Here is a 26,396-nt window from a genome sequence, read left to right as displayed (position 1 = left end):
ATGAGGAAATTGGAGATTTTTGGCGTTTACCCAAAGCAAATGTGAACAAATCTACGTCATTGGTCAGTATGACAACAAAGATTATAGAGTAGAGAGATAGGAAAAGTCCTCATATCTCTAGTACTAAAAATCGACTATGTTTTGGTCAGTGAAAACACATTTGACAATGAGATGGCGCTGAAAACGTATTGTCAATACAGAAAACCTGTTTAGTAACAGTTTTTTGTTTTATAATTGAGGGGCGCGAAATTCGAATGCTATTCCTTGTTTTGAATTACAATATCGACTTTGTTGAGACCATAAAACAAACAACCTGAGCAACAAAACAAGAGTATGGTTTAGTTTTGCGATCAGAATGTTAGTTTTCATCTGAACATTGTTCGGAATCAATTGATATCAATGAAACACGCTGTCGAATGTGCTATATTTTTATTTGCAATCTATAAAAAGATCACAAAAGTTTGAAATTATGGACAACGGATAGAGCTTTGACTAGGACACAAAAATATATGGTGATCTGCTATACGTCAAAGGTGTTATTTATGTGCATTACGTTTAAGATGTCTAAAACACTGGTGTGTGCACTTGTCACTTTTTGCAAGCATCAACATTTCAGAAAATCGGGGATATGGGATCAGTTTCGTGGCGGCGCCACCATGTCATTTGCTTCGTTTTATCCTTGTTCTATCAAAGGAAGTCCAAGATACTCTCTCGTTTCATTTTGTTTTGCGTTGATATCGAATATCGATCTACGAGTGCAAAATATGAATTGGCTGTTGAGGAATATTTGTGATTTACAGTTCAATTTTCGTTGTAAAAACAAATTTGTCAACATTTCAACACTACCGAATAAGGGTTCAAAGGAGTATTTACTGTTCTTCTTCAAGATAATTTCCGTTTGACAACTTGAATTCGTGAGGGGGGTAATTCAATATGATTTTAATAAAACACAATTGATTGGTCAAATATCCAACATATTCAGTTGATGGATAGGTAATTTTCACTATATCTATTCAGGAAGAATATTTGAAGAACAAACTCGAATAGATTTATCAATTTCTGATTCTCAATACATGCTCACAATTCACATTACGTATTTCCAATACAGTTTCTTTGAAATATTGCTGAAGTTGCCATAAAACTTAGCTATATCCTTCCCGAATATTCGTTCATCTGATTTTTTCTGCCTCAAATTCCAACAACACCGAATTATTAGCTGTAGTTCTTGATTGTCCATACAGAAACCTGAACTTACTGAACGACATGTTGAATAAGTGAATGTTCTACACCCCTTTCTCGAAACTAATACATTTTCACACACCAATAATCGCTTATAAATACAACATATTCGTTAGTCGTAGGAAAGTATTCAAATTATTTTCAAATATCAAATGACAATGCTCTGTCAAATTCTAAACAGCGCTACCTAGAGTGGGAAAAACGAAACTGGTCCGATATCCCCACGAAATTAAAAACAATATCGAATCAGTGAATACACCAGAGTTTTAGACATCTTAATTACGTTGTTTCGAATTAATAAACTGTCACAAAATTTCATATGTTCCTCGAATTGATATTTTAACCAGTCTTAAGAACACAGATGGCGTTCACATCACTTTAGTCGTACAGTGACACTATCAAACACAGTGGCGACAATTGTGGTCTCGTTTTTCATCGTTTTAGCAAGAATATGGCGGATTTGGTCACATGACGTGACGTGAGCCAATCCGCATTCCGAATTAGAGATCATAGTATTGAAATCTGTGCTTCTAAGCAGCCATATTCTTGCTAAATTTCCAATTATCGCCACTGTGTTTGATAGAGTCACTGTATTTAGACGTACAGTGACTCTATCAAACTCTCGTTAGAGTCACTGTATTTAGTCGATTCGTTTCTTATCTTTCTACTATATAATCTTTGTTTCACAAAAGTGAGGTTAGCACGTGTCACAGAAAGGGGTGGGTAGTGTCTATTCAACTCGTCGATAACGACGAGTAACGTTTTTGGCCTCAGCATTCTCTTTTAAGGCAAATAGTCCCCAAAAGTTGGATTACCTAGTACTTCAAACTATCCCCATAAATAATTTTGTACTGGGTGTTCACTTCAAGCTTTCTCGAAGTGAAAATTATACTTAAACTTCGGCGGATTTGAAGGCGACATGTCCGAAAGACCTTTAACTAGAGACAGTGGCCTCTTATCCTGAACTTCCATCAGGAACTTTCACCCCGGAGCAGTCAGTCAACTTGCTCCCCGATTTAATTACGAACGTGAAAGTTCAATGTGACGCGGGGCGATAAGAAGATTATGAAACCTTAAATTCGGGTTCGAGTTTGAAAAGTTGACCCCGTGCAGCATTAATATTTTCGGGGGAGGATGAAAAGTTTTATTCGGTTTTTTTTGGGGAAAAATCTGTCGTGGAAGTTGAGAGAAAAGGGAGAACTTCGGGGTTATTTACACATGGATTTTGGTCGAAGGATCTAGCTGTTTTTCGGGTATAGATATGGAAGTAAGTAACGCTGGAAGTAGTTCAACCTTCATCTACCTGAAGATGTCATTGTTATATCTATCTACATCGAGTTAGAGAAATGTATCAAAAAAAAGAACTTTTTCCACTTGAATTAAAATTTTCAGTATACACCATGTGTAGACTGTGGAGGCGTATGTTTGCGTATTACACCCACACAAAATATGGTACACATAACATGGCTTTGAGAAAAAAATTACAGGAAGAAACTCATTTCTAGTGGGTCTATGATTTTTTTGGTGATGCTTGTTTACGAATATTCATCAAGACCGAACAGTTGCACCGAGCTCAAACAAGAGTTTCAGCAGGAAAGAGTAACACTCTTGATACTTGGAGATCTAAAAGTATCTGAATTTGAGTATAAAATACCACCTCACTGACTGACCTGTGCAGATTCTGTGGAATGAAGGAAAAACCTCTAGATCATCTAGCTACAGAATGCCTTGCTTTGGAGGAGAAACTTGTAGCAGCCAGTATCCCAGATACTGGAGTTCCTTAGAACTCTAGAACTGGCAGACGACCTTTAGATGAAGTGTACTGCTCAAAACAATCCTGAACGTTATGTAGCAATGCTCGGATAAAAATGAAAACAAGAGAATGAAACGAACTTCAAATCGAACATAAAAGAGAGAGGTGGACCATTATTCTCCTCCACCTCGGCGCATCTTCCAGTTCATATCGCATAAAACCGAACATCTGTGCGACCGTTCCAAAATAAAATTCGTCATTAGTGCCACACTCAAAGTGGAATGACAAAACATCGGCGACATAAGTTGCATCATTTCAGGTCTCCACACGTCCTATTAATCTTGCAACAACAACAAAACGACACGCAGGAACAATGTGAGTCGAAGACATCAACTTGTTGAATCCGAGACGACAACTGTATGACTAACGGTGCTAAATATAAACATTGGGAGACCCACTTCGAGCTGAGATCTCATTCATATTTCGCAGGTATTTTTGTATATGCATCAGAGGGGACGCCTTGTCACTGTGAAACTTTCGATATCGCATTTCAGTAGGCGATTAGATCGGAACATTATTATTAAGGCTCCCAGGGTACATTACAGAGGGATTCCGAAATAAACAAGCTATAGGTCTTGTTTTACTAGACGTCGCCAGAGCATTCGACAGAGTATGGCATGAAGGATTAATATATAAGATGAGATGTGCTGGAAATTCGATCAAAATATGCAAGTTGATCAGGAATTATCTCAAAAATAGAAAATTTTACGTCAAAGTGGGGGGAGAATGCTTCTCAACAAGAGATATAGAGGCTGGAGTACCCCAAGGATCAGTACTTGGGCCACTTCTGTACAACATATACATCCACGATATTCCGGAAAATCCAAGAACCATGCTAACGTTATATGCTGACGACACAGGCATAGCAACTCGACACCGTAACCCAGAAGTAATAGAACGAGTTCTACAAGAAACGATTGACGAAACAAATGACTGGTGCATAAAGTGGAAAATCAAACTCAATGGACAAAAGAGCCAAGCAATATTATTACAGAAGAGAAGACTGCGACCCACAACGAATCTAGAAGTTGACGGCGAAGAAATCGACTGGAAAAATGAAGCTAAATATTCAGGAATAACGCTTGACAAAGGACTTACTTGGAAAAGTCATATAAAACAAGCAATCGACAAAACGAAAGTAGCGATGAATAGACTTCACCCTTCAATAGGAAGAAGCCACATGTCGAACCAGACAAAATTGAAGATAATCAAAGTCGTTGCTAGGCCTCAACTGACTTATGGATCAGTTGCCTGGGGTTTTGCGGCAAAGAGCCATATCAAAAGAATTCAGGCCACTGAAAACAAGCTGCTTCGATGTGCAATAGATGCACCTTGGTTTGTCAGGAATAGACAGATTTATAGGGACCTAAAATGGGTAACCATAACGGAATTCATGAACAGAAAAGCAAAGAAATTATTCGAAACAGCAAAAAACCATCCGAATCAAGAACTCAGGAGACTAGTGGACTACGACCCAGAGGAGGACAAAAGGAGAATGCGAATTTACCGAAGGAGACCAAGAGATCAATTAAAAAGAGATTAAAACAACAGAAACTTATTGAAAAATTCAATAAAGTGTTAATCCAATAGAGGATAAACACATCAATCCCAGCACGATAGTGTGCGAGAAGAAAACCGACTAAGACATGAACGGTTTATAGGCAAATGCCCGAAACCAAAATTCAAGAAGCAGTTGAGGGTTTTTAGTGGGTCTCGAGCGCAGGAGAGTGAGAAACCCTACACTTGTTCCCCCTCAGGACAGGGTGGTTCGTCTGATTTGCAGATTTTCCCCCTGCTACACCAAAAAAAAAAAAGATCGGAACCTTGTCCATCCTTTTGCATCCAAACCGAAGCTCTCATTGGAAAACCTTCTGAATCTTCCGACCACCTCTTCGAAGTCAAAATTCGCAGGTTTTACGTAAAATCAGCAAGGGTAAATTGGGGTTAAAATTACGTGACATTTTCACTCGTGATATAATAAAGAGTCCCCCTTTCAACATAAAATCCAGCGTTATTTTCGGGAACCACATCGGCGTGCATTTTCGTCCGGAGCCTCTGGTGCCCTAATCGAATCGTTCCGCCATGGAAGGGTCCCTCTTCTGGCGCCCTTTCGGCAGTCTTTCTCCGCAACCTATGAAGCCAATTTCCCTTTTAATCCTAATTATAAAGCAATCGGTCCTCGCATCCGGTGTATAAATGGGGTTATTTCCGGGGATTAAGTCATTTTCCATTGAACCAAACGGGTATTCATGGAAGATGAGACGCCGTGAATTTCTAATTCACGTGCCCCATTATGCCGTAATGCCCGAGATGAATCTACGTCGTTTTAATTCCAGGGCATTGACTGATAGTTTGAAGTTGCCCCACTGAAAACTAGTCATTGGAGGTATCATGGGAGGTTTTCAATTCTTAAGTAGTAGAAAAATTCGTAGCCTACTATAGAACCAACCAGAATTTCAACGTCAAAATATTTTATTACTCAACATATTCTCCTCTTAATTGGATACATTTATTACAGCGAAACTGCAACGACTGTAAACCACACCTCCACAGCTTTTATTACCTCCTCGTTGGAAGAATATTTACTTTTTTTCAGTTGAGGAAATACATGATAGTCGGATGGAGCCAAATCTGGTGAATAAGGGGGGTGTTCTAGTAATTCAAACCTTAAATCACGAATTTTTTGCATGGCAACATGAGATTTGTGTGCAGGGGCGTTGTCCTGCAAAAACAAAACACATTTGGATAGCTTTCCGAGTCTTTTCTCTTCAATTTTTTCCTGTAGAATGGTCAGTAATGTCGAATAGTATTCTCCGGTTATAGTTCTACCCTTATCCGAAAAATTAATCATGATTACTCCATGGCAATCCCAAAAAACTGAAGCAAGAACTATTCCAGCAGATTTTTTGACACGAAACTTCTTAGGTCTTGGATAACCAGAGTGTCGCCATTCCATCGATTGTTGTTTTGTTTCTGGATCGTAAAAATGTACCCAAGTCTCATCTATAGTAACAATTCGGTTTAAGAAGTCTACATCGTTTTCAAATCGAGCACAGATCGAACGCAATGCTTCTACCCTTGCACTCTTTTGGTCAACATTCAAACGTTGGGGATCCATTTTGCTACAATTTTTCTCATGTCCAAATTGACGTGAACTATATGATAAACGCGTTCGTATGAAATATTCAGTGCTTCAGATATCCGTTTTAGCCCAATTCGACGGTCTGATAAAATCATGTCATGAAATGCATCGATATTTTCGGGGACTGACACAGAAACTGGCCATCCCGATCGGTCATCATCTCAATGGAAAATTTACCTCCTTTGAAGCTTGCAGTCCAATTTTTCACGGTCGCATACGAAGGACATTGATCACCAAGGGTATTAAGCATATCTTCGTAAATCTGCTTATCTCTTAACCCTTTTATACAGGTACTTGATGATGGCTCGATAGTTCAATTTTTGGATTTTCACAATTTCGGTGGACATCTCCTTTCTTTTAATTTATTGCGTAACTCTGGTTTACTTTTTTGACCTCGAACTTCACACTGACACTTTTAATGCGTTATTGTTCGTTGCTATGGTAAGGCAATATTTTTTTTATGCATGGAACTGGTCTAGACTAACGAGATATCAATACATCATCGTACATGCGAGTGAAAATTAGCAAACTGTCCATTTATCGCTCTAAGGAAGCAGATTGAAGCCATTTGGGTAGAATTTTCCCGTCTCAAATATTCTGGAATCTTTGTTATCTCGAAATGTGGCTTTATCTTGTACTTTTACTAATTTTTAATTATTTTGTTACAGGAACAATTTACAGAGAAAAGTTGTCACCATAGTGAGAGGCAGAGAATGCTAAGTGGGTGTTGGGGAACAGTCTTGTCCCTTTCAGGGCTGGGCTGTGCTGACAATGGGCATAAAACCATAATGTGAGTCATTCCGTTTTATTTCTTCAAAGACACAAGTTTAAAGTTCGAATAAATATGCTTCATCTACCAATAAATTCGCGAAAGTAGAAAAACATTCCGAAAACTTTGGAATATAGTTCCTGGTCTACATGTTGAGACAGGTAAACTGGGAAAATCACAGGCTCCATATTTTTCTGAGCCTCAATCCGAGAGACAAAATCAAACTTCAAATAAAAAAAAATTGGAGCAAATTTTCTGGCCTCAAATAATCTGAAATATCTTGAAGCGAAAATGTCAATGTGGCATCGTAACCAGTAACTGTGCCTTCAATTTGTACTTGTATTAATTTTTAATAATTTTTTTTCAGGAACAATTTCCAATGCAAAGTTGTCATCGTGGCGAGGGGTAAGAAATGATGGAAGGGTCTTAGGGAACAGTCTTGTCCCTTTAGGGCTGGGCTGCTAAGGGATCTCCCCGAAATCGTTTCCAACTCTAGCCATCGACGGACAAAGAGCAGAGAAGCAAGATGAGAGCTTCTAGGTGAGTCATTCTGTTTTTAACCAATTTTATGTTTGAATGCATCTCTCAACAAATTCAAGAAATTGGAATAAAATTCGTAACTCCATTTTCTCCGTGCTCCAGTACGAATACTGCTAGAATATTTCGGGAGAAATATGCACGAGATGAAACCGGAACATATTAAAACGGCGGTTTTGCCAGCATCTCGCGGATTTCACATCCCCATCCGTATAAAACGAGGAATAAGCCGCATGCCGCTGGGGTTAGGCCGGACTTTGGGCACAATAGCCTCGTGGTTTATGTTTTTCCGGCTTCAGTATTTGTTTTCATTTTTGTACGACCCACAGCTCATCTCAGATCTTGTGTGATTTATGCGGTCTGCTCTTGATTCAAAGCAACGGGACGCTGGGTATGAGTACGGTTTATTCGCCGGCTTGGGATTGTAATCCTTCGCTTCCGCAATATGGCAGCTAAACACGAGGAAAGACCGTTTTTCGTTCCGTTGTAGCTTCTTTCTCATTCTTCCGACGTCTTTTTCTACGAGTTACTCAAAACTATGACCTAAAAAAGGGCCAATCTGAGAGGTTTCAAGCTTTGACTTGGGATGGCGAGACTTTCTGTGAGCAGTTGATCTAGAGTTAGAGTTTTTCTCACTTTTCTTTTCTCTACGTATGCAGAATCTGCACACGTAAGTTTCTATTAGAACTGTCCTTAACAGCTGCTTCCTGAGGCAGCAGTGGTCTGTAAGGAAGCCAGTAGGGAAGTAGCGTATTTTCAATTAGATCCTAGTGCTGCTCAGATCTCGCAGCATTAAAGCTGAAGGAAGGACAAGTCATATTTGAGGAGGGATCTCGGAAAATTCACTGAAATGGTGCCATTTCAATAGAGAACAAATTGTGTCATGGGGTACCTCAAGGATCCGTGTTAGGACCGATCGTTTTCTTTTCATACATTTACGTCATAAACTACGACTGTTAGAGACATTCTGTGAGCAGTTGATCTAGTGTTAGAGTTTCTTCTTTCCCCCCACAGAATCAGCACTCGTAAGTTTTCACTAGAGATATTCTTTACAGCTGCTTTCTGAGGCAGCAGTGGCTTGTTAGTAAGCCAGTAAGGAGGTACCGTATTTTCGATCAGATCCAATTACTGCTCAGATCTCGCAGCATTAAAGCTGAACGAAGGACCTTTTTGGAATGATCCAGTCCTGGAACGGTCCACCAGGATATTTCTCTTTCGGTTTCTTCCTTCTCATGAAGGCTAAGCCTTGGATATGGCTTCAGACGTAGCGTTAATGAGAAATCTATGCTGTTTTAGGAGAGCTGCATTTACTCAAGTCATATTTAAGGTAGAGATCTCGGAAAATTCCCTGAAATAGTGTTATTTCTATAGAGAACAAATTGTGTCATGGAGTACCTCAAGGATCCGTGTTAGGACCGATAGTTTTCTTTTCATACATTTACGACATGAACTACGACTGTTAGAGACATTCTGTGAGCAGTTGATCTAGTGTTAGAGTTTCTTCTTTCTCCCCACAGAATCTGTACTCGTAAGTTTTTACTAGAGACATTCTTTACAGCTGCTTCCTGAGTCAGTTATGGCTTGTAAGTAAGCCAGTAAGGAGGTACCGTATTTTCGATCAGATCCAGGTACTGCTCAGATCTCGCAGCATTAAAGCTGAACGAAGGACCTTGTTGGAATGAGCCAACCCTGGAAGAGTCCACCAGGATATTTCTCTTTCAGTTTCTTCCTTCTCATGAAGGCTAAGTCTTGGATGCGGCTTCAGACGTAGCGCTGATGAAAAATCTATGCTGTTTTAGGAGAGCTGCATTTACTCTAATCATATTTGAGGAAGAGATCTCGGAAAATTCACTGAAATGGTGTTATTCCTATAGAGAACAAATTGTGTCATGGAGTACCTCAAGGATCCGTGTTAGGACCGATAGTTTTCTTTTCATACATTTACGACATGAACTACGACTGTTAGAGACATTCTGTGAGCAGTTGATCTAGTGTTAGAGTTTCTTCTTTCTCCCCACAGAATCTGTACTCGTAAGTTTTCACTAGAGGCATTCTTTACAGCTGCTTCCTGAGTCAGTAATGGCTTGTAAGTAAGCCAGTAAGGAGGTACCGTATTTTCGATCAGATCCAGGTACTGCTCAGATCTCGCAGCATTAAAGCTGAACGAAGGACCTTGTTGGAATGAGCCAACCCTGGAAGAGTCCACCAGGATATTTCTCTTTCAGTTTCTTCCTTCTCATGAAGGCTAAGCCTTGGATGCTGCTTCAGACGGAGCGCTAATGGAAAATCTATGCTGTTTTAGGAGAGCTGCATTTACTCAAGTCATATTAGAGATCTCGGAAAATTCACTGAAATGGTGTTATTCCTATAGAGAACAAATTGTGTCATGGAGTACCTCAAGGATCCGTGTTAGGACCGATCGTTTTCTTTTCATACATTCACGACATAAACTACGACTGTTATTGTTTGAACTGTCCCAATTGAAGTTCATCCAAAATGTGATCAGAAAATCTCTGTACAATTCGAGAATTTGCTCGAATTGAATAGGGACAAAACTGGAACGATTGTATCAGAAATCGATTAGGAACAAAATTTTCTTTCACTTTGAACCTGCACGTCTTCGTTGCGGAATGATAGAAGGCATAAAATGAAAAGTTTGGGTATGAGTTCCACTTGGAGTACAATTTTTCCAGTTTGGATATAGAGTAGTAAAATTTGAAATATTCCAGTTGTTTTGTGGCAGAATTTACAGTGTTTTCCACTGGCATGTGTTTCACTGATCCAATGAAGTTTGTTCAATATGAATTTCTTCTGTTTTTTGCAGAAACTGTTTCTATGGAAAAGTTGCCATCGTGGTGAGAGGGAAGAAATGATGGAAGGGTCTTAGGGAACAGTCTTGTCCCTTTAAGGGCTGGGCTGCTAAGGGATCTCCCCGAAATCGTTTCCAGCTCTAACCATCGATGGACAAGGAGCAGAAAACCAGGATGAAAGCTTCAATATTCAAAGTGAGTTATTCCGTTCTATTTTTTTCAAGAAACAATTCAATATTCGAATAAACACATGGTAACATTCAATAAATCCACGAAAGTAGAAAAATGAAGGCTGGAATATACAGCGTTTTCTATTTTTACCTGATCTAGGACATATTGAAACAAGTAAACTGAGAAAACTCAGAACGTATTCATATTTTCCGGTCTTCATTCCGAGAGGCATAATTAGAAAAAAAATTAAAAAATCCACCTTGTATCTCCCAGCGAATATTCCTTAATGTTTCGACAACAATACCTCGTTTGTGTATACCCGTGCTCTCCGTCACCCACCTTTCCTGACTAATAAAAAAACCGAATGGCTTGGAAGCCCGGCCGACCTCATCAAGCCCCGAATTGATGCTTCAATTTCGTCCATTCCGCAAAGAATGCGCCTAATCTAGATGCCAGCCGGGAGCTTCGCCTTCCACGACGAAAATAATTCCTTAATTTCATGACGAGCGCGGGCGGTCCGATGCTTCACGCTTATTTGGAGTGAATAATCTCGTTTTGGCAAATTCAAGATGGGCGCTGAAAATGGTGGACGTTAATTGATTAAGAGGTCCTGAATGAAGCTGTAGGAATTCGCTGGATTTACCCGGAGAAACATCCAAGAGAGTCGCTGATATATCAACTGTAAATATTATTTATTGTAAGCTTGTGACGAGAGAGAGTGAACAAGGTAAAGAAATACAAAAAACAATTCGAAGCAAGAAGAATTTGATTACTTCAACTTAAACAAAGAAGAAATTATAAAAAGATAATGAAAAGAAATAACCGAATGAAATGAAAATGAGAAATGATGAATGGATATAAAGAAAATATATAGAAACAAACAAAAAACCTGAAAGAAAGAAAGAAGTAAACAAAAATCAATACCAGATTGTCGATTGAGAATATGTAATGTATTAAGATGATTATTTCTCCAACAGAAATGAAATGTAAATCATCTCATCAGCGAACATACCTAGTGAAAAGTAAGCATTGGGAAGAATTTTAACACGATCCTATAAAAATGAAGGATGTGAAGAACAAACCCAAAATTACAAAGTAGCTATAAACCTTGAAAGAAACTATCAAGGATGAGGCATAGTGATCCTTTTGATAGTCAAGCTCAAGGTCTCTTTAGTCTGGGCTTCTGAACACTCTGGAATCAAATAAAACGAAGAGGCCAACACACTCTCCATATTATATTATGCGTCATCTGTGACATAAATAAAAGACGTACCGTGGGAAACCCCTGCAAAAGGATCCTACGATGTAACATGAAGGGTTTTGCGTATCGACGCGGGTCCTATTCGCGAAACGTCCTTGCCGAACTGTTATACGCGATAAGAGAAAGTAAAACCCATAAACCCCCGAATGACAGATTATCACGAAACCTTTTACCGCCGTCCAGAAGGGTCGTATTTCATGCGAGGGCGATATCCCGTGCCGAAAACGAATTGACCGACATTGTACGGTTTCCTTCCCCGGCCGATATCGACGTTGCCGCGTGAAATAATGCCCTGAATCAATTTTAGCGATTTCCACAGTCGGAGCAACACATATCCACTACATAGGTTGGAAATACATTATTCAGTAGGATGGGAGGGACGCTTGCCGCCGAAAACGCATGTAATATGTGTCAAATGGAACCGGTGATGTGGCAATTGCAATGGCGACAGCGGTGGGATCTCGAAGATAGTTGCGCCGACAATTGGTCAATACGATGTCTCCATTTCGCTTTGGTTTTATATAAATCTTATCGTATCTGGTAGCCAAGCGCTGTGTACTGAGAAACCACTCGCTTAGTGCTTGGTGTAGCGCTGATTTAAAACATAGAAATGTTGTGACAAGCGTCATACCCTCGCATTTTCCACCTATACTGCCTGGACTTAAATTTATTGTTTAGGTGCTAAAACATACTCTCGAAAATGTATCGATTTTGTACGTTTTTTTTTCGGTCTCAACCGCAAAATAAAGCCCAACCATTCAATTAACCTCCCCTCAATCAATTTGGGCGTTTTAGTTCGCATAACCGGAGTAACATTAATTACGACGACGCGGTTGAAACTGCATTATTTAGTAGGAGCTCTCGGATGCGACATAAATGATTACCGAAGAAGAGATGGAACGGGACATAATCGACGGTAAAATTAATTATAATGGCAATAAACCGAGCTCGCTGAAGGCCAATATTACATTTACCGACAATTAATTAACCGCCTTGTGTGATGTTAATACTTCATTCTGTATCGGGCTCACATGTTATCGATCCCGGAAAACTGCACGAGGTTGCCAGGTGAAAACTGTTGAAAAACTAACCGATTTTCACCGAAAGGTTTTTGGGAAGAAGAAGTCTATTGATCAAATATTTTAACCAACAGATATTACATACTTTCTGCCTTTATAACGGGTTTTCCAATAATCATTACATTATTATCATTATATTATATTATCCTGGTAGCCTCTAAAAGTTCTATTTTGTTCTGTGTAGGCTTTGTTACTGCGTCCTTACGCCACCTTAGGCACAGCACTGTTAATTTCAACATAGCAGTGAATTATGGCCTGTACTAGATATTGGCACGTGAGTGATGATATCACAAGCCCTATCACGCCTGCTCACGACACATTTTGCCTTGCTCACGCACGCTCCTCACGAAACTCAATCAAAAGGAGTCACAATGAAGAAGGATGCCATAATTATGATGATTTGAAGTTAAGATACCCCTCATTCTCCACCAGACGTACGCAGTCTTCCAAATTCACGACTCATGCACGCCTATCCTACTCACGACTCACGCACGCCTATCCCACTCACGACTCACGAACAAGCACAACCGTCTTCGTGAGTGTGTTGGCCTTGGCGTCCACTCACAGTGGGTTACAGGACTCTGATTAACGTTTTTTGCCTATCTATAACTTAAATTTTTTATCCTGTGATACTGGGGATTTTTTTTTGAGGTTACCCGAAGGATCCTAATGAGCTTTAACCATCTGCCGTGATAATAGGCTACACTCTATTAATCCACGTATTCAGGTCTAACTTTCGTGGATCATTTCTCCAAAAAAAAAACGCAATACCAAGAGAAATGTTTTTCCAGATCAAACATTCATTTCACGTCAATCTTTGGTGAACAACAGCAGACAACTTTTGAAATACGTTTGTCAACTTCCTTAAACTTTGTGTCGTAGAATAATCCAACTATTCATGGATGTTTCCATTCTGTTGTCGCTCACAACGTTATAATAATCTGTTCATGTTGGCGTTAAGTGAGGACGAAACAACATCGAGTCGTATAACGGTACAGGGACAAAACGAGAGACGGGGACGGGGCGTGAGGAGAGGCCTCTCTGATCCGTTTTACACCCAGAGAGATATAACAACGTGCACATTGTCGGAAATGCAAATACGGCCGAGATGAGATTTCGGATAGCGGCGACGTCGAATGAACGCCGGAATATTCCGTTTTCGGTCCGCGCGCGTATCATCAAGTACCAGAACGAATTCTAAAGGTCTCGCGTAGCTTGCGCTTAATTGCAGCGCAAAGTCGTTCATCTTGCACCGATCGCAGTTTATCAAAAACGAGGGTGTCTAAATTATGTAGAACAACGAGGCGAAGAAGCGAAGTAATCGAGTTTCCGAGGAATTATTTACCGGCGAGAATTTATTCCGCGATTAATTTGGTGAAAACGCCCTCGCGGACCTTGACACTATTCCCCGTTCTTATACAGGCTGGTTCGAAAGTCTGGAAACGGTGGATTTATTTCTATGGCTCGGTGTGAACAATAATAGGTTCTACAATCGAATCACGATGATGATGAGGCAGATAAGATCTGTGGGCAGATTAAACCGTTGAACAACAATCAAGGATCTATACAGCCCACATCGATTTAAGTAAGACCTTCGACTCGGTCAATCGGAGAGCGCTATGGAAAATCATGGGACAACTTGGAGTACCCGAAAAATTCTTATCAGTGTGTAAAAGCCTCCATACCAACAACACCGCTAGAATATAGGATAATGGCTCTACAACCGACCATTTCTTAACCAACTCTGGAATACAACAAGGCTGCGTGTTAGCGCCTTCACTGTTCAATATTTTCGCCATAGCTGCGTCTCCATAATTGCTGACATGAGTATGCCTGTAAGAGGTGTTGGATTAAGATTAAGATTTGATGGAGGACTGAAGCACCTCAGAGCAAAAACCCGTAGAAAGTTTATCACGGAACTTCAATATGCAGACGACTACGACTTATCGCTAGCACCTCAGAGGATCCACCGATAATGTTGGAAACCTATAAACATATAAACGAAGCTTTAGGCCTTAGACTCAATATCGACAAAACCAAAATCTTGGTAAGTCCGCCAGAAAGCCTTCGAACAGATATCAGCCTGGAGGATGTAACTCTAGAACAGGTCGAGCAGTTCAAATACTTGGGAAGCTTCATAAATACTAGGGCTAACCTAGAAACGGAAATACACAACCGTATCATTTCGGTATCACGGGCATTCTGGAAGCTAAAGGATGGAGTGTTTCAAAATCACGACCTCAATCTGAAGACCAAGACAGCTGTTTACAAAGCATTGGCCCTCCCAACACTTCTTTACGGAAGCGAAAGCTGGACGCCCTACAGGCGATATATTAAATAGCTTGAACAAACGCAACAACGTCATCTAAGACAAATAAAGCACATCAGATGGTTCCACAAAGTTTCAAATGCAGAAGTCTTGCAACGCGCGAGTTGTATAACAATTGAGACCGAAGTAACGAAGGCCCGACTCAGATGGAGCGGTCACATTCTGAGAATACAAGACACAACTCTTCCCAAAATAGCTCTATATGGCGAATTCACAGAGGGAGCTCGGAAACCAGGAGGCCAGTATAAGCGGTTCAAGGATATACTTCATCAATCAGTTAATGTCAATCATAACTGGGAACAAATAGACAGATCACAGTGAAGGTCTTTGGTCCACAGCTATAATGGAGACTCGAGAAGATTACAGTGGCGGCCAGATCTGGTTGACTATCCTTGCCCAGAGTGTGGAAGGATCTGTAGGTCACGGTTGGGTCTTTTCAGTCACAGGAGGGCACACAGTCGCAATTAGCCCAAAGAAATTGTAAGTCTGCTCGTCTTTTATAGATTTATTCTCGGTAACGGGATACAGCAATGAATGAAACTGTTGACTTCGTTCTCGCCACACCAGCATTTACAGCTAGAGTCATTTGAAATCTGGTCTCATGCTAGCCATTACTGTAGCCCTCACCGGAAACAATGAGAGTGAGCCAACCACTCCAGGAAAAACCTCAATCATTATCTGCTTCTCCAGACGAGCGAAACAAAAAATTCAACTTGGAAATATCTCCCGACGCAAAAACCTCACATACGGGCCATAGACCACTCGCTGTCGTATCCAGAGCACCAAGAACGGCAATAACGATAAATAATAGTCTTCTTTTTCACTGTTGTTCCATTTCCCCAGTGGCAATTAACGACAGCGTACGTCGCGTCAGGACTGTAACGATAAATAATGCACACTTCAAAACGCCCGGCGGCGGACGCGGGTCATTCCTAAATGGCGGCGTGTTCGACTTCTCATTTGCATGAAGAAGCCGATAAATGGCGGATAGGCCGGCCGTTAAATCGGTCAGTAGGAAGGACGAGAAACTGGAAATCGAAGTTTCGATTTATGCCTTATAAGGAGTTGGTATTTCGTGTCTATCGCGAACTGGCTAGACGTCGTCGGGGTTCGTTTTAATGTCGGGAGATTAAATTTATCTGTGTCAGGTTATGGGCCCAGATGGTTACGTAATATATTGTGCAATATTTCCGCTGACATATGCGATGGGCGTTTGGGAACTTATTCTTTTCGAGTTACTGTATTATCTACCGTGATTGAAACCTTTTTTTCGAAGCTGAGCAGGAAGGATGACACTCAAAACGGTTGAGAAATGCCCAAACAGATGCTTATTTCGGCAGTTGGGTATCGAACACCGCGTAGATCACAAGACAACGCAAAGAATTGAGGAGAAAGGCCAGCATTTCGGGAACTGCGACCATGTAGAGCTGTTGTTCTCTACTCTTCTCATTCATAGGAACCCAAGGAGGTCGTCAGTGGTGTTGATAAAACCGATAATATCCCTAGGGGCCTTGACGGTTACCTCGCGAGTATCCAGGACCGGTTTCCCCAAACGAACGGTTCTCAGGCCAGCCAGCTCTGGGCACTTGCATGCCATGTATTCAGCTGTTTCTGCTTCTGATCCACAGAGCCACACAAATCTCATCTGCTGACTTTTCCATATGGTAGAAAGGATACTTGTACCGACAGTGTCGACAGTGTCAGAACTGTCAGCAGTCCCATCATCACCCGAAGCTCAGCTTCTTTGACTGAGTAAGTCCAGGAGTGTTTCCCCAGAGGGTTATTCTGTTGTTCAACTCCCATTGTTGAACCGTTGTTATAAGGCTTTATTCGGTATTCAGACTACAGGCAGTACAAGCAGATCAAAATCTTAAGCTAATGGGTCACATGACCTCAGAGATGACTCAATGTCAGGTTCAAAAGTTAAAAAAATAAAAAACAATAGACCAGTACATCACATCTTTGACAAACAACAGAGAGAGAACAAGTCAGTACACCACTTATAGAACGAAGTTCACGAACACTATCGCACAAACAAACTCTCTCGAACAACATCCATAGCCGCACCAGTAGCCCGAACACACAACCGGTACCCGCACTCGCGAGACCAGCTGAAGCTTTACCACTGAGATCTTGCAGTGGGACGAACTACACGAACCCTACGAGAACTGCGCCACACCACACGGTTGAACTGCTTGTGTATGATGCAGCCACCCCTCAGAGCGGTATGGATTATGTCTCCAATATCCGCATCCGTAGCGCCAACCATCTTGATGATGTTCAGGTTTTCAGGGCACCATCCTCCCCTAGCACCCACAATGAGCGGAAGTACTTCGATAATTTTATCGGGGTATTGTTCTTCAACCTTCTCTAGGAAGGTGGGAGTGGAGTATATGGCTTTTTTAACTGCGTAAGCCATGCTCAAAGGCTCTGGGCACTCCCAGCTAACTGAAACGTCAGATATTATGACGTGCTGACCTTTAGTTAGAAGAAGGTCGGGTTTTAAAAGTTTTCCTTCCCTGTCCCTAATCCTGGGCTCCCTCGTCACCTGCCAGCCGTTTCTTATCGCTATGTTTTCGAGGCGATAAGCAACGTAGTTGTGCCTGGTTATCCTCTCCCAGTGCATAAGACTACATCTTTGCAGGACATGCGAGAGTGACTCACGCTGCATACATCCCGCACGGCAAACGGCTTCTGGTCCTTGGTTGTACGGCAGGCCTGCTGTTGGTAAGCAGTTTGACCGCAGCTGTATTGCCCGTACATAGTCCTCACCTGACCAGTATCTGGGAGGGTTATCAATGTACGTGTTGCACATCTTATGGTTTTTAAGTGCATTCAGTCCCTTGCCATAGTAAGATTGGTGGAGTTCACTGGCCCTATTATTGTCCTTCATGGCAGTGGTGGCGTTTGGCGGTCTTATCATCTTGGTCACCCTGTTCATCCAGATTGAGGAATTCTCTACGACGCAGTCCAGAATTGGCGTGATTCCTCTTAGTCGCTGCATCCTACGGGAGATTATAATGGGGATCTTGTCCCGCATGCAGAATACTCCCAGGCCACCCTCTCTTAGCGGTGCATGGATGACCGCATCGCTCACGTGGGTGGGCAGATGTAGTGCCCTCTTTATGCCCCACTTAATGGCTCTATCTGCTGCCTTCAGAGTCTGTAGATGTATTCGGGGGTTCTGCATAGAGTGGATGTACCTAGGGATCAGATGGAATTTGAATATCTGGAGCTTTTGGTCAGGTTTAAGTGGGGCTCTACAGACTCTATCCACCTGTGCTCTTAAGTTGGAGATTGAGCACTTAGATATTCCCATGGGCGAGAACTTATTCCCCAAGTACTCCATCATTTCCTTCACACCTACTTGTCGGACGGGTTTGCCGTGGATGTGAAATTGGCTGGTCGAGTATACGAACAGCCTCCGTCCAGGTGCTCTCCCCACCGATATGGCAAAGCATTTGTCCACATTGAGGTTCAGGTGGTGCAGGTCAAAGAAATCCTGGCAGATGTTCAGCAGTTTTCTCGCCAGCTTCACATCATCCGCCATCACCAACAGGTCATCCGCATATGCCATGCAGCTGATCCTCTGATCGCCCAGGGAAATGCCATTTTGCTGCTCCAGTTCTTCTATTGCCTCGTCCAATACGAAGTTAAAGATGGAGGGGGACATCGGGTCACCTTGCCTTGTACCTCTCTTAATAGGAAGGGTACAGATCTCCTCCCCGGCACAAGATATGGTGGTTGAGGCTTCCTTGTAATTGGCCATGATGTATTGGCGAGTATTTTTGTCGATGCCCTTGCGTTCTAGAGCTCTCTCCACAGTTGCGTGTGACAGCGTATCGAACGCTTTAGAGATATCGAGAGCAACTATGGAGTAACCCCTTCTGGCTCTTCTCTTAGCTTTCACTATAGTGTGAAGGGACATGTTGTTGGCGAAGACTCCATCCACACTAACGAAGCCCCTCTGGTTCGTATGTATTGGTACGTCCATGAGTCTCTTGTTGACGATTTTGTTACATACCCTCAAAAGGAGGCTCGAGATTGTAATGGGCCTCCAGTTCTTAGTGTTGGAAAGATCGTCCTTCTTTTTCGGAATAAGGGTAGTTCTACTGGAGTTGAGGCAAGCGGGGACAGACTTAAGCAGAAGCATGGCGTTGTAAAGTAGTATAAGTTTGCACCTAGGGATCTTGGACATCTGTCGCAGAGTGATACCATCCGGACCCGCTGCTCCCTGCTTGGTTGACTTCAGGGTTTCCACAAGTTGTTCTTCAGTGATAGGGCGGTACAGGTTGATGGTCTCAGCTCTTGATTTCATAGGAGCTGGATCAGGCGGAGACTCTTTGGAGAGAATGTTCTTGTATTCTCTCTCAATATCATCTTTGGATGGCCTCTCTTGTTGAGTAATTGGGTCCATTCCTTCGATGATCTCTTCGGCAAGCTGTTTTCTATTAGTGGCCCATTTTCTCTGGACATCTCGGAATGCGGCAGCTCTTTTCTTTCTCCTAGAGGTCGGGAGGGGCGTCTTTGGAGGGGCTCGGCCTTTTTTCCTGACTCTACCGTACTTTTTTATAATTTCGAGGGCAAAATCATTGAGGGATTTTATCTTATTCCCTCCAGTGCATATTTCAGCAGCAAATCTGATGTCCTCTTCCTCTTCCAGAGTTGGGGCTACATCAAGAATATACTGCATCACTGGGTCGCCAACTATCGGTCGGAATCCCTCTGGGATTGGCTCTGGTCCAATAAGTTCCTCCTCCACAAGCTCAGGTTCGGCCTGCACTTCTTCGAGGATACTGTCCAGGTTTTCTCTCAGTAGCGTTTCTTCTTCCTCTCTTCGGGCTCTCTCCTCTAATTCCTTACATTCCCGATGGCGAATGATGGCATTTTTCCATTCGGGAGTTCTTCTTCGTTTTTTGATGGCCTCCTCTGAGCGACCAGATAATCCACTCAGGTAGGCGATGAGGTTATTGCCGGTATATTCCGCCTCTTCCGCAGCAAGATTTATCACTTCATCATCGGTCCAGGGTCGTTTCAAGTTGGAAGCTGCTGCTTCCTCTAATTCCTGGTTATACTCTTCAGGGTGAGCCTGTCTCCGATGCTGCCGCATCCCCATATAGGTGGCAAATGACCGATGACAAATGGAGCAGGAGTTGGGATCTACCACTGGGGCGCCTCTGCAGTAAAGCCTCCGATGTTGTGAGAGCCCTTTCGCAGAGGGGTAGATTTTACCATTCTGGCAGACGCAGCTGAACCCCGTAGGGGGTTGGGGGGACGGTAGCATCTGGGATAATTATAAAAACTCAGATGCCTTCCTTAAATGGTTATCTCCGTCCTCTTCCCTGCTCTTCACAATGAAGCTGGATCTCCTTCGAGCTGGTGCGGTCCGATCGAGGGTAGCCGAACAACGTCCAGTGTGCCAACGACGATAGCTTTTAGGTCACCGAATTTCTTATGCACCGGGTGTTGAAATTGTTTCAAGTACCAGGCGAATGTGCCAACCTGGACTTGTAATATATTAATGATGTTATACACCGGCGCTTCCGCCAACTTGTAACAAGGCGAAATTTTTCTAAGTCCCTATGAGGGAAATGATTTTTAATTCCAAGTGCCTGGCGCTATGTACCGACCTGGACTTGTGAAATCCAAGGGAAATCCGCGCCAAATCAACTTGCAAATCACGTATACCTCTGCGTGTTCCTGCTCTCCTGATAAGTGAAATCTTTAGGTACCCTGACTAACGGCGCCAAAAGGGCTGTAATGGATATTGTCTTTTCCAAGCCCACAGAAAGGCTCAGTTCCAGCAGTTGTTAACCTTGATGCTCTTTTTGCAAGTTCATCGTCTATTTCATTTCCTTCAACACCACAATACCCTGGCACCCATAGTATGGTCACTTTATTGCCTCTGGCCAGTTGCTTTATGGTATTATGGCACTCCCATGCCAACAGAGAACCCTGGCAGTGAGATTCCCGGGACTTCAGCTTGGCTTAGCTGTCCGTGATGATATAGATATGCGCTCCTTTGAGGTTCATTTCAAGACACTCCTGATCGCAGACGTAAACAGCCAGTGTCTCAGTCTGTAAACTAGGTGGTTCACTTCCCAGGGCTTTAGGGCCAATGCCGGTGCCCCTCTCTGATTTTGATCCATTTGTAAACCATGTGGATGACCTTCTGTCCAGACGATTTACGATACTTATTGCACTAGGAAGGTCAGCTATGACCGTTTCAAAGGGCGTTTCGAAATCGAAAATGATTGGCATAACATCCGAAGGTTTTGCCAAGAGGTTTGAGTCCAGTTGCTTCAATAAACCCATATGTTCAATCCAGTTTTCGGATAGGAAATTCCTGTTAAGAGAGGATGACTTATAGGATAATCTCCTTTGAAACTCCGGAGGGCGATCCACAAATGGTATAGCGTCGAAATCAGCTCTGATGGGAGACACCATAGACCTGAAGGTACACCTCAAGTCATCGCCAGTGCGCAGGTCCAAAGCTGATGCTTGAGACGCTCATGGTTGTGACTCAATTAACCTCTTTTTGGACAGATTTAAAACAAGCCAAACCGCTCAGCTTGCTCATACGCCGTTGCCAAAGAAACTATTCTATTTGCTTCCGATTGGCTGCGTCTTCGCAAACCTAGATTGTCTCCTCTACTAGAAGACATCGTTCCCGACGTGTTCCATTAGCGAGAGAAGATTGAAATTCGTCGAAACAACCAAAACCGCACAGGTTCTCCGGATGCACGCGAAGCCGTACAGGAAAACGTATCCCATTATCCCGATACAGCGTTAGAAACGGGAGATCGAACCGCGTTCTTCGAATCGAGACAAAGGGCTGGAAAGTTGGAACAAATGACCGAGAGATGATTTCGTAGAATTTCGAACCGGGACACTCGATAAAGTTGGATAAATGGATTTTTGTCGGACGGGACCGTCGGAAAAAGGTGGATAATTGCGGATTGGACCAATCCAGCGATCTGAACGGGTGTCGTTAAGGGAGATTGAAAGGAAAATCGTATAACCTCATCCGAAGGGACGATTACGAAGGCTGCTAACATTCTTCGGAGAAATTTAAATTGCGAACGTCATTAGTGAACTTCCGATGAAGGGTCGGTTGTTATAATCTCCGAACCAATTGTAGAGATTGTAATATGTTCTGGAATATCGCCTCAGATAACTGTTTAATATTCATTTTTGCTTCCTTCAGCTACAGAATTCAATTGGACTCGTAGTCCTGGATGATTTCGAACAATATTTAATCATTGGAATGAGCAGAATAATTTCGTAGCTCTTAGCGCTGAGTATGCTCTTTTAATTAAATCGATAAAACAACAGACCCGAATATCTTCATTACGTCCATGTGTTTTACAAATCTTCTCAACTTATTATTTCTAGTCAAGAACCCTGCAGATTCTATTTTTTCACCAAGCGTGCTACCCTTAGTTCAACCCTGCCTTTTCTGGTGAATTCCAGATACCCGAGCACTTTATAAAGTTTATACCGGGTACAGTGAAAAATCAAAGGTTGTTCAATAAAATGCGCCAACCAGAACTGAAGAAATGAAAACTAAGGATGACCTCGCGAAGTGAAATGACTTGCTATACGGTATCGGGATGTAATAAATTGTATTTCTCCAATGAAAAGAAACACAACCAGGGCGGATCTATTCGAGACTTTTATTCGCTACCCCAAGGGCTAACGCTCCATGACTGATACCGAACTAGGGGATTTCACTGACGGCGAGCGGTATCTCTTATTCTCTACCCCAAGGGCTTACGCGCCATGACTGATAGAAAAGAAGAGATTTCGGATTCAACACTTATGAAGCGGAACGAGGACAGGGGAGGTTGACGGGACTTTCCTTTCAGTACCCCAAGGGCTTACGCGCCATGACTGATAGCGAAGGGAAAAGTCAGACTCGCGAAACAGGGTAAAGTACGATAAAATATAACAGAAAGCGATACAGTACAACAGTGTCAAAGAAGTAACCGGTGTAGGTCTAATTAAGAAACTGAACGGTAAAGACGGGGACCTACCTCCTTTATTTCAGGCACTCGCGGAAAACAAACGAAAACTAAACATTAATTCCTAAGAGCACTAGTACTCGCAACACAAACTTATTTATAAATTTGTTGAACGGCTTGTCCTGCACACAATTAAAGTCAAATCGCAGAAAAGTACGCGAAAAGCACAGGAGTGTAGATGTCGCCTAGCTACAATAGTATTACATAGGCGAGTCCTTCAAATAGAGATTCTATTTCATTTCTGCTTTCCTCATTTTCCATAGTCAACTTACAACAAATTCCTACAAGTCTTCATCAACGAAAAACTCTATTTATCCCGTCTGCGTCGTCCGATGAAAAAACTACAATTGCCTCACTATACGTTCATCCCGCCGGGACTTCCGTGACCGGAATCCCCCCAGATTAATTGTTTTCGCATGGACTGTTCCCCCGAATTAATTATGAGATTTAACCGTCGACCGCGGGGGTATTATAAAATAACCCAACCCCCCTTTTACGAGCGCGCACCTAATGGGACCACTCAAACTATGCGTCATTTATGGACCTCGGATTGTCGTTGGGTCCGAGCCGCGTACTCACGGGATTATGGGCGGTCGAATCGTCCACCACCACTTTACGGGTTGTTCCGGTTTTATTCGGATAGGGATGTATAAAAGGGTTACTTTCTATTCACGTGACCCGCACAATAATAACACTATACGATTCTTATTCCCTTCCTTTTATAAGCTCATACCGAAGCGGTCGTCACGTGAAACTGCGGTTCCATACAGAAACTTTATGGTGATAACGAGCTCACTGATTGTGAGACCAACCAGACTCCCTCACCCTCTTAAATCCCACCTTCTTAAGAAATGATACTATGTTAAGGCGAGGGTGGTCTTTCAAGTCCCCTGGACTCGGCTAGAGAGAAATGAGTGCCCCAAGTCTGACTCTTCCTGCCATCAGGCAGTCATAAAGGCTATGCTCAATAGTTTCGTCCTTCTACCTCTAATTTCACATTCTCTGCTGGTGTGAAAACCCAGGGGAGCAGAACGCACTCAGTTTTTACCTTGCTTGCCAGTGTCCACCTCTACTGTTAGTACGAATATCTGCTGGTGTGGAAACCCAGGGGGAGCAGAACGCTCTCGGAGGTGAACCGGTGTGTTTCAGTGCCACTTTGTTCTAACCCTGCTGAGTTCCGACATCATTGCCCGTCAAGTATAAACCTTGGTTCTGGCTGGCGAACGAATCCGTAACACCCGTGGCGCGTTTGAGATCGCATCCCTTTTCCTTTCCGTTCAACTCACTCCGTGAATTCACCACATTTGCATTGCTATTTGTAAGTTATTTCGAGAAAAACTATCTAAGTTTTTTAAAGTAGACTCTTTCTCATCCACCTATTGCACTGTGATTTTCGCTTGATTGATTAACAGCCATTTTAAATAAACCTCCATACATCGATTCACTTACTGACGTTTGGAAACCATTCTAAAATATATCTACTGATAAATCATAAAAACGAAATCAGATGGTTTTTCTATCCTCAGTAACTGAAACAATGGATGGATAGGTTTATTGAAAACGGTCGTAATTGTATCTCCCTGTGAAACAGTGGATTTGAAAGTTGTGCGTATTGTGTTCTTTATTGCGAAACAACGAATAAACTTTGTCAACTCGGAATTTTACTTTCATTAGTTATTGCTAACACTCCAGATAACAAAGAAACTTGTCTTGCACTCGAAGCTACCAGGGTATGTTTGCTATTTTTCCCGTTAGAATAGCTGGAGCTCGAGGCAACCGAGGAAACGTGGTTACAATTTTGATTGGCCTTTCATTTTCAAAAAGGCTTCTGACGCGAAGGATAAGAGCGGAAATTTCTGCACGAAATGCTATCGCTAACCTGTTCAGAATGCAGCTGAGATAACTCAGCGGTCTGCAACTGCAGACTTTGGCTCCAGAACCCAAATTCCCCGAAGGTAGAGATCCTTGTGGCAGGACCAGTGTGTGCATCACTGGAGCTATGAAACAGTACCCAACAAGGTCATTCGAGAACATAACAGACCTCACCCCTCTACATCTAGTGATTGATTGGGTAGGCCATGAAGCCATCCTCAGAATTCCTAGGGAAGGTATGAGAGAATATCAGAAACTGACGAGTGTAGATTCTGTGAGGAAGAAAAGGAAACTTCTGTTCACCAGATGACATAAAGCAACAGTAGCTGTTTCTTCAATTCCCTTAGTTTTGCACAAAGTCTTCGACAGGACCAGAAGGAGTGCAGCTTTAACCACAAACCAGTTGGAAGGTCAACCAAGGATCGATCTAAGGTTAGCTTCAAATATTTGACTACGTCTACAAGTGAGATAGATTCACCGCAGATAGTTGGGTATAATTTCTAGTTTCCTCCTTCTGGTAATCAGAGTTTTGTGAGGGTTAGCACCTAACTGCTCTCTTTGATATCAGCCATGACTTATGGTTTCCTGAAGGATAGCAGAGATGGTGATATCACCGCCGCTCTGCGTGATGACGACCTGTTTTGAATTCGTTTCCCTGGAGTGGGAACCATCAAAACTCAAAGAACGAAGGCGGAATGGGATGCATAAAAAATTGTTGCTCCAAATCTGTATTCGCAGCGGGCAGGAGCAACGCCGTCATAAATTCGCAGAATCAACAGAAACACGATCTTTTTGATGAAATACCGACCCGGCGTTTCATGAAATTTTGAACTCTCCCGCCCGGATCATCCCCGTATCTCTCTGGAGATATACGACGTCGATTTTTTTTTCATGGAAATACGGTAGTCGGCAAACAGATCTCTCGCCATCTATACACTCGAAACGGCCGCAATAACGTAGTGATGAATGCCGCCGCCCTCCTTCGGCATCCGGACGAGAACGGGTTTCGCACTTGCAAACACTAGAAACGAGACGTAGGATTTCCAATTTGTCGCTGTTCGTGGATTTATTGCAATTTTTGATCACATATATGTTGGTACATATGGGTTCGGTGATCGCTCTATGTTCTTTTTTGTTCGGTGGCCGATCAATTGAGAGTCCTCAGTATAAGGTGACCCAAATCATCCAGAGTATATTCCAGGACGGAGAAATCGCCATATTCCTGGACATATCTGGGGTATTAGATGACACAATACATCGAATCATCGATCAGAGACACTGAAGAGGCGAGCAGTGAACAAAACCATTAAAGCTGAGCAGTTGTCGGGTGATGTCGGTTGTTGTCGGCAG

At 42.5% G+C, this 26,396-nt stretch overlaps 2 protein-coding genes across 2 annotated transcripts in view; one reads left to right on the top strand and one right to left on the bottom strand.

Moving 5' to 3' along the window:
• LOC123320929 overlaps positions 1–26,396 on the top strand; it is a 191,412-nt gene that overhangs the window by 13,205 nt on the left and 151,811 nt on the right. The window contains exons 2-4 of the transcript XR_006538824.1: positions 6,863–6,984; positions 7,331–7,503; positions 10,325–10,505. The gene's annotated coding sequence lies outside the window, so the exon portion shown is untranslated. The remainder of the gene's footprint in view (positions 1–6,862; positions 6,985–7,330; positions 7,504–10,324; positions 10,506–26,396) is intronic.
• LOC123320927 (calsyntenin-1) overlaps positions 1–26,396 on the bottom strand; it is a 125,412-nt gene that overhangs the window by 12,956 nt on the left and 86,060 nt on the right. The window lies entirely within an intron of this gene.

The sequence above is a fragment of the Coccinella septempunctata genome, chromosome 9 (genome assembly GCF_907165205.1).
Source record: "Coccinella septempunctata chromosome 9, icCocSept1.1, whole genome shotgun sequence".
NCBI lineage: Eukaryota > Metazoa > Arthropoda > Insecta > Coleoptera > Coccinellidae > Coccinella > Coccinella septempunctata.
This window is presented reverse-complemented; position numbering and strand designations above follow the sequence as displayed.